This window comes from Grampus griseus (assembly GCF_964374135.1).
Source record: "Grampus griseus genome assembly, chromosome: 18".
In the NCBI taxonomy this organism is placed as follows: Eukaryota; Metazoa; Chordata; class Mammalia; order Artiodactyla; family Delphinidae; genus Grampus; species Grampus griseus.
In genome coordinates, this window is record NC_139012.1 from 62,507,239 (window position 1) to 62,521,049 (window position 13,811).

Genomic DNA, 13,811 nt, shown 5'->3' on the forward strand with positions numbered 1-13,811 from the left:
CAGTGGGGGAAAAGGGTTCAAATGTTGGTGATGAGCCTGTAAGTGAGAAGCGAGAATTAACCGTTGGATTTACTACGGTGAAAGATTTAGCAACGGAGGCAGTTTCAGTAGAATGGTGGCTCAAGCTGGGCTGCAGAGGGTTCAGAGGAAATGGGGGGAGAGGAAGTGAAGACAGTGAGTGAAAGTGGTTGTGCTGTAAAGAATGTCAGAAAATGGGTGGTGGCTAGAGGTGCAAGTTGGGTCAAGAGAAGCCTTTATTGAAGTGGAAGAAATTACAGTGATTTCTTATGATGATGGGACTGATGGAAGAGGAGGAAAGAAACTTGCTAGAGCAGGAGAGGGGGTGAGTTTGTGTACCTTTGGAAGGCCTTCAGCCCCCGTGATAGGAGGGGAGGTGGGGATATGGACACAAGCACGGGTGGGTGGGCAGGTATCGGGGTGGGAGCTTGTGGGCCTCCATTATTGTTTGCTTCTATTTTCTCAGTGAAATAGGAAGCTCATCAGTGAAGAGTAAGGGTTGGGGAGGAAGTGTTGGAAGTTTGAGGAAAGAGAAAATGGTATGAAGCTAAAAGGAGTTGAATGTTTACTTAGGGGAGTGATTATAATAATAGATCTCATATCTAAGCTGGTTAAAGAGGGACGTGAGGACATGAGGGAGGACGGGAGCAAACAGTAGACTACAGGATTGAATGGAGTTGGGGAATTTTTGGAGTTGGGATTGGAAGACGGGAGGTGATGGTGAAAAGTGGGAGGCTTCACGTGCCACCAGTCTCTCTCCTACACTCTGTGTCAGCTCACTAGCCTTCTTCGGTTCTTCCAACACTTCACGTTTGTTTCTGCCTCAGGGCCTTTGCACTTGCTCTTCCCTTCACATCTTTGCATGATTTGCTCCCTAACTATGCTCAGCTTTCTGCTCTGTCATCACATCCTCAGGGAGATTTTCTCTGCTCATGTAGGTAAAAGGCAGCCTCTGTCCCCTGACCCTGTTTCATTTTTCCTTGTGGCATTTCTTGCCACCTGAAGTTATGCTATATTCATTCATATGTTTACATTCTGTGTCTCCCACTAGAATGTAAGTTCCACAAGGGTAGGAACATTGTCTTGTATACCACTGTATCCCTGATACGTAAAAGGCACTCAGTAAATAAATAAATTTAAATGAATAGTGAATACATGAACTTCCCAAGGTCACTCAGCTAATAGGTGATGCAGGTAAGATTCCCACCCAGCACTCTGGCTCTAGAGCTTTTGCTCTTAAACACTCAACAGAGAGAAAGAAGAACTAGAAGGAGAGAGAAGCTGCTGTAGCCCTCTTGGAGCTTTCAATCTCTGAGATTTTAGGAGCTTCCCTATAGATGGAGTTTGAGGGGAAGAAGGAAAATACTCCTCTACTGGAAGCTTTATTGGAAAAGGCAGAAGGTGAAAAATAATTTCCTGGATAGAAAAACAGAAGGACAAAAACAAACCAGTAACAATGTACAGGTCTGAGATTGGAGTATTGATCGAAGGCCACTTAAGACTTATTTATGATTTCTTTTTCCAAAGAAAATGCATTAAGGCAGTGCTTTTGGAATTAAAATTAAAAAATTATCCATTTTTTAAAAGAAAGAGAACTGCAGTCAATCTGGTGGTGAAAGCAAAGGGTGAGACTTTAAGTTCATCTTTCCTGGGAGAGCAGCTGGTTTAGAAGATAAAGCTATGCAGATGTAGGGCTTCCCTGGTGGTGTGGTGGTTGGGGGTCCGCCTGCCGATGCCAGGGACACGGGTTCGGGTCCTGGTCTGGGAGGATCCCGCGTGTCGCGGAGCAACTGAGCCCATGCGCCACAACTACTGAGGCCCACACTCTGGAGCCCACGAGCCACAACTGCTGGGAAGAGGCTCGCGCACTGCGGTGAGGGGTGGCCCCCGCTCGCCGCGACTGGGGAGGGCCCGTGTGCAGCGGCGGGGACCCAGCGCAGCCAAAATAAATAAATAAAATTGAAAAAAAAAAAGCTATGCAGATGTAAAGCAAAGATTTTGAACCATCCCTTTTCTGGGTTACACTTACATCTTTAGTTTCATGAAGGATGACTTGAAGCAGCCACACTTGTGATGCAAAACTTATTCCTCAGTGTTATTTTCCACTTGTAAATTGGTTGGATCTACTTGAGTCAAACTGTGCTTTTGTAGACTTCGTTGCTTCTTTTGGACGTGTTCTTTCAAATTAGGTTACAGAAACAAGAGCTGAATTATATACACAGCTGCAGAAATAGACTCTACTTTCAAATGTAAGATGAAAAATATGAAAATTGAGAGAGTTCCTTTAGTGTTGAAACTGCCCAACGTTCTTGGTAAAGTTCTGTTTCTTAACGCAGTCAGAAATTGGTGGGTGGGGTGGCCACATGGCCTGAGGAGTCAGGCAGGCCCCCTTTAGAGCAGAAGTTGCAGTCACTCAGATGGATGTTTGAATCCAGTTCTGTTCCTCATAGTTGGATGACCTTGGTCAAGTCATTTAACCCGGTTACTTTCCTTACTTGCAAGAATCCATGTGCCCAGAGCTCCCTCATGGGGTGCTGTGAGAATTAATTGAAATGATGTATGCAGTGTCATGGAGTGATTTGCTTGATAATTGGAAGTCATTGTGTAAATTGCTGGCAGACTACTTCTTGCTTTTGTGCACTTGTGTTTTTGTTCTCACTCTGTTCATAGACAGCATGACGATATAATTTAACCTCCACACTGGGACTCTTTTGAGAATGAAAGGGGACACCAAACCAGAGAGAACTCTGGGCTTAAGTCAAGATTCTCCTCCAGGCAAACCAAGATGTTAGGGTCACCCTCCCGAAGACTGAGAAGCCTGTAGGAAGGAGGTGCCTGCCGGAGGGACAGAGAAGAAGGGGATGAGGTGGGCAAAGACGGGTTTTGTCTGTATTGGCATGCTGGTTAGGAACTAGAAGTCAGTTTGAAACATATTAAGAACAGAAGAAGCCCTCTTTCCCTTCTCTCCTGCCACCTTATAATTTGGCGACGGACCTTTCTCCATTGTGCCCAGATTCGGCTGGAGATTAAGCCAGCACGTGCCAAGATGGCATCAAATCACAGGGGTAGGCTGGGGACCCCAGCGTGGTTATGAGTAGGCCGTTTCTTCTGAGCCAAACTACGGGGATTTATGCTACTGTGTTTATTTCTCTTTGTTACTTGCCAGCACAGTGATACCCAAACCTGCAAGAATTTAAGGATAACTGACATTACTTTAAAATACCCATTCCCAGGCCCCCACCAGAGAACTGAAGCCAAATCTCCTGACATTCCGTATATTTAAATGAGTGTCTGGGGCAGTCTCTGTGACCGGCAAGGTTAGGAAACATTGCCCTTGCCTTGAGAAAAGCTGTTTACCAGTGGTCCCCAACTTTTTTGGCAGCAGGGAACAGTTTCATGGAAGACAATTTTTCCACAGACTGGGTGGGGGGAGGGTGGCTCAGGCGGTAATGGGGAGCTGTGGGGAGCGGTGGGGAGCGATGGGGAGAGGCAGATGAAGCCTCGCTCGCTGGCCCGCTGCTCACCCCCTGCTGTGCAGCCTGGTTCCTAACAGGCCACAGACTGGTACTGGTCCGTGGACCCGGGGTTGGGGACCCCTGGGTTAAACTTTCTGGCTTTGACTTGATTGTGCCACGGGATATTAAGAAATGTCTTTTGTCATCTCACATATGGGCCTCAAATATGAAAGGAAGAATCAATCCGAGGAGGCTCTGATGGAGCAAAGATGATGAGTGTCCCAAAATACAGACAAATCTCCAGGACAGGGTGTAGGGTTCTGTTGTCTGTCTGCTTCTGGCCCTGCACTCACTGGGGCCTTTTTCAATGTCAACTTTGGAGGAGCTGAGCCTTATATTTATTATAAAAGCAGTGATTCCATGTCCTCATACTTTATTTAGTTATTGCTCTTTCTCTTCTTTCCCCATCATGCTTCCGGAAAGAATTGTTCATACCTCCTGTCTCCATTTCCTTAATTCTCATTCACTCCTGACTATAGTGGAATGAAGCCTGGCCTGGGTGATCTGCCCTGTGTGATCCTGAGCAGGTTAATGAATCACTCCAGCCTTAGTTTCTCCACTTGACTTCTACACGAGATAATGCATTTCATGCCCCCTACCCACCTTTGCCCCGCATAAGGAGATGAACTTTCTCTTCCTGAAAGCATTAGAGACCTAACTGTAAGATTCAATTATTCAGTTATTTTTCAGGGCTCAATTTACTTTTCTCATCAACAGCTAAGACCATACTCAGTTTTTGAAATTCTTATTTTTTTCTTACATTTATGTCATTTTTCCCAGTTTTTGCCTCCTGGTTCTTTTTCCTTTACATATACCTTATACTTAGATGTATCAATGGAATTATGTGGCCATTAGAAAGTATCTCTATAAAGACTGTGGAAAGATGATTACTTGAACATCTTAAGTAGAAATAGTGCAATGCAAAATGCTACATGTTAAAAATAGGTAAGGTGCTGTTGGTCTTAAGAAGGCATTATGGCCACATGACCAAAGATAACAGAATCTTACCCTAGACTGTGGCCACACCCACACTCACACCTAAGATCCCTCAGGGACACAAAGGGAACGTAACAAATGAGAATTAAAGTATCATTTGCTATGTGTACTCTGGTAAGCTGGGCCTGAGCACTGCTTTGGGCTTCACATCTGAAGACTTCCTCTATCTTCCAGGCATAAATAAATTCTTACCTCGGCAGGAGCGCATCAGATATGTATGCCTGGTTCTCTGCCTGAGAGGGAACAGATCCTGGTTTCAGCAGTGAACAAAGAGGCAGCAAAAAAGATAAATTCTCGCTTGAGTGTGCTGGAGCAGGCTCACATGACTTGAGAGCTGATTCTGATAACTCTTCCCAACTCTGCAGTCAGCATTCAGTGAACTCAAGTTGACAGCTTGCAGTCAGCCATGGTGGGAGAATTTACAACATGGAAACTGGTAAACACTGCGAAGTGTGGCTCCCTATCCCCCACCCTTGCCCAAAGCTGCGTGTTAACTGTTGATTAGCACACCACTGGGAGAGGCAGAAAACATGTTACTCCCCTACTCTGAGCTGGCTCTGGTTATGTGCACCACTCTTTCATTGCAGGAAGAGATAGCAACGTCTAGATTCATTATCTGCAATAATAAAGATGATGATAATGACGATAAACACTTAGTGAGCACGTCTAGATGCTGTGCTTCACTGTACCAAGTGCTTCCCCTGCATAGCCTTAATATATACTCAAATGACTTTATGAAATAGGGACTGTCATTACCTCTATTTTACATATGAGGAAATTGAAGACCAGAGTAAGTAATTTGTCAAATGTTCCACTGCTGATGAATAGAAGATTCTGGATTCCAGTCCAGGCAAGGCCTCTCTAGAGTCTCAGCTCTGATCTCCATGACAACCCCTTCCTGTGGAAAGTAGGAAGAGAGGTTGGAAAGTGTCATCCCCAACTAGCAGTTGACAGCATGTATTACTATGATAGAAACATTAGATGTTACGGAAAAACCTGAATGAACTTTCTGACCAACCCAATATTTAAAAGATGCATCCTTGTGTATTGTGATACAACTTTTATATAAGATTTTCAAACTTGCAAAATAATACAACATATTTTCATGGATATTTACATATGTGGTAAAAGTGTAAAAACATACATGGAGATAATGTGGGTACCTGGCTATTTTTTATGTTACCACTTTTTTGTATATTTAAACTATTTTGTAATAAAAATTTAATGTATTTCTATATAAGGTAATCCGATTGGTTTTAATGTGAGATTATAGGTAGTTCTACTCATTTATTTTATTTAAAAAATTTTTTTAAAGATGTTTATTTATTTATTTATTTGCCACGCTGCACAGCTTGCGGGATCTTAGTTCCCTGACCAGGGATTGAACCTGTGCCCCCTGCAATGGAAGCACGAAGTCCCAACCACTGGACCATCAGGGAATTCCCTCTAATCATTTATTTAAAATTTTTTAATATTGTTGTATTGTCCTTTCTTTTTTTTTTTCCTTGGCTGCATGGCGTGGCATGTGGGCTCTTAGTTCCGCCAACCAGGGATCGAACCCATGCCCCCTGCATTGGGAGTATGGAGTCTTAACTGCTAGGGACTGCCAGAGAAGTCCCAGTATTGTCCTTTCAATTATAAAAATTTTTAAAAGAGTGAGTGCATGCTAAAACTGGTAAAACCTGAATAGCCTGTAGTCTATTTAGTTGTCAATGTTAATTTCCTAGTTTGGGTACTGTACTATGGTTATATAAGATGTCATCATTGAGAGGAATGAGTAATGCAATGGATCATTATTATTTTAAATGGATTAATAAATAAAGGTTATTTTATTTATTATTCTCAAAAAGTTCAAGAATCTCGGGGCTTCCCTGGTGGTGCAGTGGTTGGGAGTCTGCCTGCCAATGCAGGGGAAACGGGTTCAAGCCCTGGTCCGGGAAGATCCCGCATGCCGCGGAGCAGCTGAGCCCGTGTGCCATAACTATGGAGCCTGCGCTCTAGAGCCCGCGAGCCACAACGACTGAAGCCCGTGTGCCACAACTACTGAAGCCCGTGTGCCTAGAGCCTGTGCTCTGCAACAAGAGAAGCCACCACAGTGAGAAGCCTGCACCCTGCAACGAAGGGTAGCCCCCGCTCGCTGCAACTAGAGAAAGCCCGCGTGCAGCAGCAAAGACCCAATGCAGCCAAAAATTAAATAAATGAATAAATAAATAAATTTTTAAAAAAAGTTCAGGAATCTCTGTTTTAATGGAAACTTCCTCTAACCCCCAGGTACTGTTAGATGTTTTATTTTTTATGTTCCATCCCTCTATCATAGCTCTAACCATATTGTAGGTTGTTTATATATAAAGTACTCTATACATTTAAGCGCTATTCTTTTTCTCCAGGAAACTTTGATGGGCCATAAACTTTTTTCCATATTTAAGAATTGGGATATAATTCATATACCATAAAATTCACCTTTTAAAAGTGTATAATTCAGTGGGTTTTAGTACATTCACAAGGTTGTGTGACCATTACCACTATTTAATTCCAGAATTTTTCATCACCCCAAAAAGAAACCTTGTAACCATTAGCAGTCACTTACCATTCTTCCCTCTCCCCAGTCCTGGAAATCACTGGCTAACATTCTGTTTATATGGTTTTGCTTCTTCTGGACAATTCATCTGAATGGAGTCACACAATATGTGGCCTTTTTGTCAGTTTCCTTTCACTTAGCATGATGTATTCAAGGTTCATCCATGTTGTAGCATGAATCAGTATTTTGTTCCTTTTTTATGGCTGAATAATATTCCATTGTATGTATATACCACATTCTGCTCATCCATTGATGGACATTTGAGTTGCTTCCTTTTTTTTTTTTTCTATCCTGAATAATGCTGTTATGAACATTCAGGTTAAAGTTATTGCGTGAACATATACTTTCAGTTCTCTTGGGTATACATCTAGGTGTAGATTTGCTGGATCATACAGTAACTCTATGTTTAATCTTTACAGGAACGGTCAAACTTTTTTCCAAAGCATGGGCCAGCAACTTTAAAAGAACTTCTTTTTTATTACTATAAAAGTAATACATTATATAACCATTATAGAAATGTTCAAAAATTCATTAAAGAATCAGGACAAAATAAAAATCATTCTCACTTTTTACTATTTATGGATAACAACTGTTAATCCTGTGATGGCTTTTTAATATGTGCATATGCATGCACACACATACACACAAATAATCAGTACCATGCTCCATTTAGTTTTGAAATTTGCTTTTCTTCACATAATAAAAGAATTTTTCAAGTTGTTAAATAGCCTTCTAAAACATGATTTTTAAATGGCTACATATTATTATTTTGTTTGAATGTACCAGGATTCATATAACTCATGTCCTTTTGATGGATAATTAGGATATTTCTAATTTTCCCTTGAAAGTTCCATAACAATATCCTTGTTATACAAATTATGTTTTTGATTCTTTTCTTAGGATACATTTCTAGAAGTTGAATTAAATATATATATTTTGAGTGTTTTTGATACAGATTACCTAACTGTCCTCCAAAATGTTGTATCCATCTATGTTGGTTTCCAGCAGCAAACAGGATGGCCTGTGCCACTCAATGCTGGCCTACTTGTCATTAAAAAAAGGCTGTATAAGTGTTTTGCTTGGTATTTCTTTATCAATGAGAGTGAAATTTTTTTCGCATGCTTATCAGTCATTTGTATTTCTTCTTTTTGTGTCCTGTTTTTCGTGTTCCTGGCTTGTTTTTCTACCTTTTGTTTGATTTGTTATTCATTTGGAAGAGAACATAGTCATATACATTGCATGTATTTGTTCTAACTGAGTTTGTGTTTTTTACAAATTTATCTTTTTTCTTTTTTATACAGTATAAAAGTAATAGAGACTCGATGTAAAAATACAAAAAGATTATAATAATATAAAACATAGATACTGAACATTTCCCATTTCCATCTTCTCACATTGATAACTTGGTGTATATTCCTCCAAATGTTTTTTCCTATCAATATATTATGAATTACATTTCCTTTCAAAATTGGACTCATAGTATATATACTGTTTTTAACTTGATTTTTCACTTATTATATCTTATACATATCTCATTGTTAATACGTACTGCTTTATAACTTCTTTTAATAGTTATATACTACTATCACTATATTGTATTTTTAACATAAAAGTTTTTTTTACATTTTTATTTAGTCATATCATTAAGTCTTTTTTTTTTTTTATGGCATATTGCTTAATTTTTATGCTTAAAAAGAAAGTTCCCGGGCTTTCCTGGTGGCGCAGTGGTTGAGAGTCCTCCTGCCGACGCAGGGGACACGGGTTCGTGCCCCGGTGCGGGAAGATCCCATATGCCACGGAGCGGCTGGGCCCATGAGCCATGGCCACTCAGACTGTGCGTCCAGAGCCTGTGCTCCGCAATGGGAGAGGCCACAACAGTGAGAGGCCCGCGTACCGCAAACAAACAAACAAACAACAAAAAAAGGGCTTCCCTGGTGGCGCAGTGGTTGGGAGTCCGCCTGCCGATGTAGGGGACACAGGTTCGTGCCCACCCCGGTCCGGGAAGATCCCACATGCCGCGGAGCGGGTGGGCCCGTGAGCCATGGCCGCTGAGCCTGCGCGTCTGGAGCAAAATTCTCTGATGGACTATTCAAAAAATTATCCTTTTTTAAAAAAATTTTTCTTTCTTTTTTTTTTTTTTTGGCTGTGCTGCACGGCTTGCAGGATCTCAGTTCCCTGACCGGGGATTGAACCCAGGCCACGGCAGTGAAAGCACTGAATTCTAACCAATAGACCACCAGGGAACTCCCAAGTTATCCTCATTTTTAAGAGACAAGCTCTACTGTAAAAGACTACTGACACATCTGTGTAAGCTATAGGAGGAGTATGGAAAACTTTGTTTTGCAGATAAAGAGGGAAAATATTGTTTTGATAAAATAAAATATATTAGAGTGCCTATTTTAAGTGAATAAAATTCAGAATACATTACCATTTCATCTGGTGTTAACAGGTAATTTTTAGAAGTTTGAAATATACCACTAATCTCTGAAAAAGAGAATTCTTACTTCCCTAAAACATTCATGAAAAAACAATTATTATCACTGGGTTAGGTGCTGGGGCTGCAATGATGAGAAAACACGGATAAACACACTCATACAAACGCACACAATATCTGACTTTACGGACTTTACAGTCAAGTGGGGAGAGAAACATTATTAAATTATTACACAAATAAATATATAATAACAAACTTTAGCGTGTGCAATGGAAGAAGAGCATAGGATGGTATGAGATGATCATGAGGGATCTGACCTTGGCCTGGAACTTCTTGGAAAGCTTGACATACCTGGGATGTGTCAGTTGTGCTGTGCTTGGGGGATGAGGATGACGAAGAGGAATCTGGTGGCCAGTGAGGGGGTTCCTTCAGGAGAGAAGGGACTTCGGGAGCAGGAATCCTGAATCTGGAAGGAGCAGGGGCCTCCAGCAACAACACAGCGGCTAACACAAATGCCTGCAGAGAGGGAGGACTGTGGGAGAGGAAGAAGGGGCATACCTCGCTAAAGTGTATTTAAATTTAAAAATGGTGTAACTACGGGCTAACAGTTTGTGATCCCTGCTTTACAGGGATTGTGAGAGTCATTAAATGTTAGCTGAAGTCCTGACAGTGTCTTGAACCTGAGTGTTCAAAGAATTACAGAACTTAAATGCTGGGTACAACCCAGCAAGAGTCCCTGAAAGAGTTGGAAAAAGAAAAGCCCGGTGTGAGCATGATGTTACTAAACGCCAGGGAAAGAGGGCCTTTTAAGGAGGAGGCAGTGAGAGCTGCTAAGAGATCAAAGCAAATGAGAACTGAAAAAATGTCCATTGAATTTCACAGCACAGAGGTCAATGACCTTCACAAAATGCCTAACCTGTGTTCATATTGTATAACGAGTCTCACACATCTTCTGGATTGTCTGTGTCTTTTGCCTGACTGGGAGGGGTGTGGGCTGCTTTAGATCCAGCGCAAGTTCCCAGAGATCCGGCCACATTCTAGCAACAACTAGCACAGTGTTATAAACAACAAGACCATTATAAGATAAATACATTTTTGACAAGGCATTTATTACCACATGCTTTGATATCAGAGAGACTCAACTGGACTCATGTTAAAAAACAGAAGCATGGATTTCTTGTGCAATGCTGTATAGGTAGGTATCTGATAAATTTAGACCTTCAGAACCAAAGTTCTATGAGATATACTACTGCCTTTACTTAAGATAAAGAAAGTACAGGAATCTACTAGCTATTGAAAACTATAATAGAAAACTGTTGTACCTTTATTTGTAGAAGAAATGTTCTAAAAATGTCTCATAGAGCAGGGTGAGAGTAGTTTTCTAAATTGAAATTATAAAATTTATTATTATAACTGACATTTTTCAAGATAAAACTAGAGCACATAATGATTAGTGAATGCTACACAAAGATTCCAAAATAAACAGTTTCTACAAATCAAGTTCTCTTAAACAACTGCAAATATTTATACAACAGTAGTCTTTACCTGAATGAATCATTTCTTAAGGCCCTCATAAAGTGACTTTCATCAAGAATAAAATTCTACATGTATGGAAATTAAGTTTAGAGAAAAAATTAACATAATTGAGTGTAATCATTGTTAAAAATATCAAAACAGAGCACTACATTTCAGAGTATATGTAATGATTTTTAAAGCTCTAGTGAGGCGTACTCTAAAATGTAGTTAATATTTAAGCAACATACTAACTTTAGTCATACAATATAGTTAAGATCATTATATTAAGATAATTTATATAGGATTGATATATATATATATATATACACATAATTTCCTCTCATAGGACTTTAGGAGTATTTGTCATTGTTAATTCTTTCTACATTCATTACATTTTATTTACAAATTGAAAATTTTAGTAAACAATACACTTGAAATTAAATGGTTCAATGGAATTTGACCTAGGCACATATGTTGTACTTTTATATACATTACTGCATTAAAAAAATCTATAATTTTCAATAACCTCAAAACTATTAAAATAAAGGAAATTTCTTCCCCCTTAAATCTTGGACCCTGTTATCAGATTAGTCTTCCCAAAATTCTGTTTTCATCTTGTTAGTGCCATATACGTAATTATTCAGTGGCTTCCCATTTCCTACAGAATGAAGTTCAACTCTTTATTCTGACATCAAAACATTCCACAATTTGGCCTCAAACTTTTTTTCCAAACTAGGCCATGCTCTTCCCTGACTCAGTATCAGTATCAGTGAAGCTAATTCCCACCCTGAACTTGTGTTCCTCACCTCCAATGCTCTTCCTCTTACCTTCAAATCCTATGATCTTTAATTCTGTTTGACTCCCACCTCCCCTGTGAAATCTTCGTGATGCTTCCATGCCTTCCTCTGATCTTTTCTTCACCACACCCCTCACATTGACTCTTAAACAGCCACTATTACTGAACTAGTTCATGCTGTTAAGACTTTTCTCTTCAACCAAATGGGAAATTCCTCAGTTAGTGTCATTGGTGCCTAGCACAATCCTGAGTATATAATTATAAGCATATGTTAATATCATCTTAATTACCTCTGACATTTTATTCTTATAACTTATTTTTCTATCTAAACAAACGGCACAACTAAAGGCCAAGTTTACTGTTGCTTAAGCATCTCTCATTCTCTCCCAAAGCTAACTGATATTGCTGTTTGCTCCATCTAATGCACGATCTTCACTGTGCAACTGAAATATATGCAACCTGTAATTTTCTTCAAACCAAGGACTAATTCCTTTAATTTCATCAAGTCTTAGGTAAGTTTCTGTCTTTTGTGATAAATGTATTTTTACAGGTAGATTCTTTTCCTTTTAATGGAATGTTTTGGATGTTCCAACAATTTCACTGAAATTGTAAAGCTTTAAAAAGCACTGCAGAGTCTTCCTTTCATTAAGTGAGATGTTTTTTCCTTTTCCTCTCCTTTCCCTAAGCACAAGGAAGGAGGTACAGCAGTGGAAAGATAAATGCTTTTAAAAGGCCACCCTGGGGACTTCCCTGGTGGTGCAGTGGTTAAGAATCTGCCTGCCAATGCAGGGGACACGGGTTCAAGCCCTGGTCCAGGATGCGGAGGAACTAAGCCCGTGCGCCACGACTACTGAGCCTGCGCGCCACAACTACTGAAGCCCGTGTGCCTGGAGCCCATGCTCCTCAACAAGAGAAGCCACCGCGATGTAACAAAGAGTAGCCCCCACTCTCAGCAACTAGAGAAAGCATGCACGCAGCAATGAAGACACAACGCAGCCAAAAATAAATAAATAATACATAAATAAATATATAAAATAAAATAAAAGGCCACCCTGGGCTGGGTGTAAAAAAAGCAGAAATTATGGTGCTAGCTTCCTCTACTACGTAGGCAGTTTAGCTCTGCTTAAGACTATTGTGCTTGAGCCTCACATTACAAATCCAAAACAACCGTTATTCAAAACCAGCATGGTTTTCTTCTCCCATATAGCAGTAGCAACCATTTATTAAGTACTTCCTATATGTCAGATACCATGTTGGTTGCTTTGTATGTTATCTGATTTTCACAATCAAGTGAAACATTATCCCCATTTTACAGAAGAGAAAACTGAGGCTTAGAGATGCTTAGTAACTTGAACAACTTGTATATGGCAGAGCTAGAGTTTGGATGCAGAATTGATTCCAAAGTGTCTGCTCTTTTTGCTGCACCTTGCAATGTCAGTGCCTTGTATTGCCAGGAATTCTCATTGGGGAATGTCGGGGCTTGCATTCATGACTGGCAGCTATTGGGAAGGGAAGGACAGAATAGTAATGAAATGTTCCAGTATATCTAAGGAGGCTCACCAGCACCCCTCTCCTGCACATAACTGCTCCAGTCTTAATTATTAGACGTTCCCCATTCTGATAATTTACATTTCAGTGTACACCAAATTTGGCACTGTCCCTTTTGTTATGGAACATCTGATCACGTCTTGGTAGATGGAAGGAAAGCTGGAGGATTTCACCTTTGTCAAGGCTGAGGACAAAAACAACACCATGAAATAAATCACAAAAATAAGTATATGTGTGTATATATATATTTCAAATATATAACATTAGAAATTCTACCTGTAAAAATATGTTTTTCACAAAAGACAAACTTACATAAGACTACATCTTATTGCTGTGGTGACATATGAATTCCAGTCTTAAGCTTAGTCTGCTTATTTGAAGAACAGTCAATAAAAGGAAATTCCAGTGTGA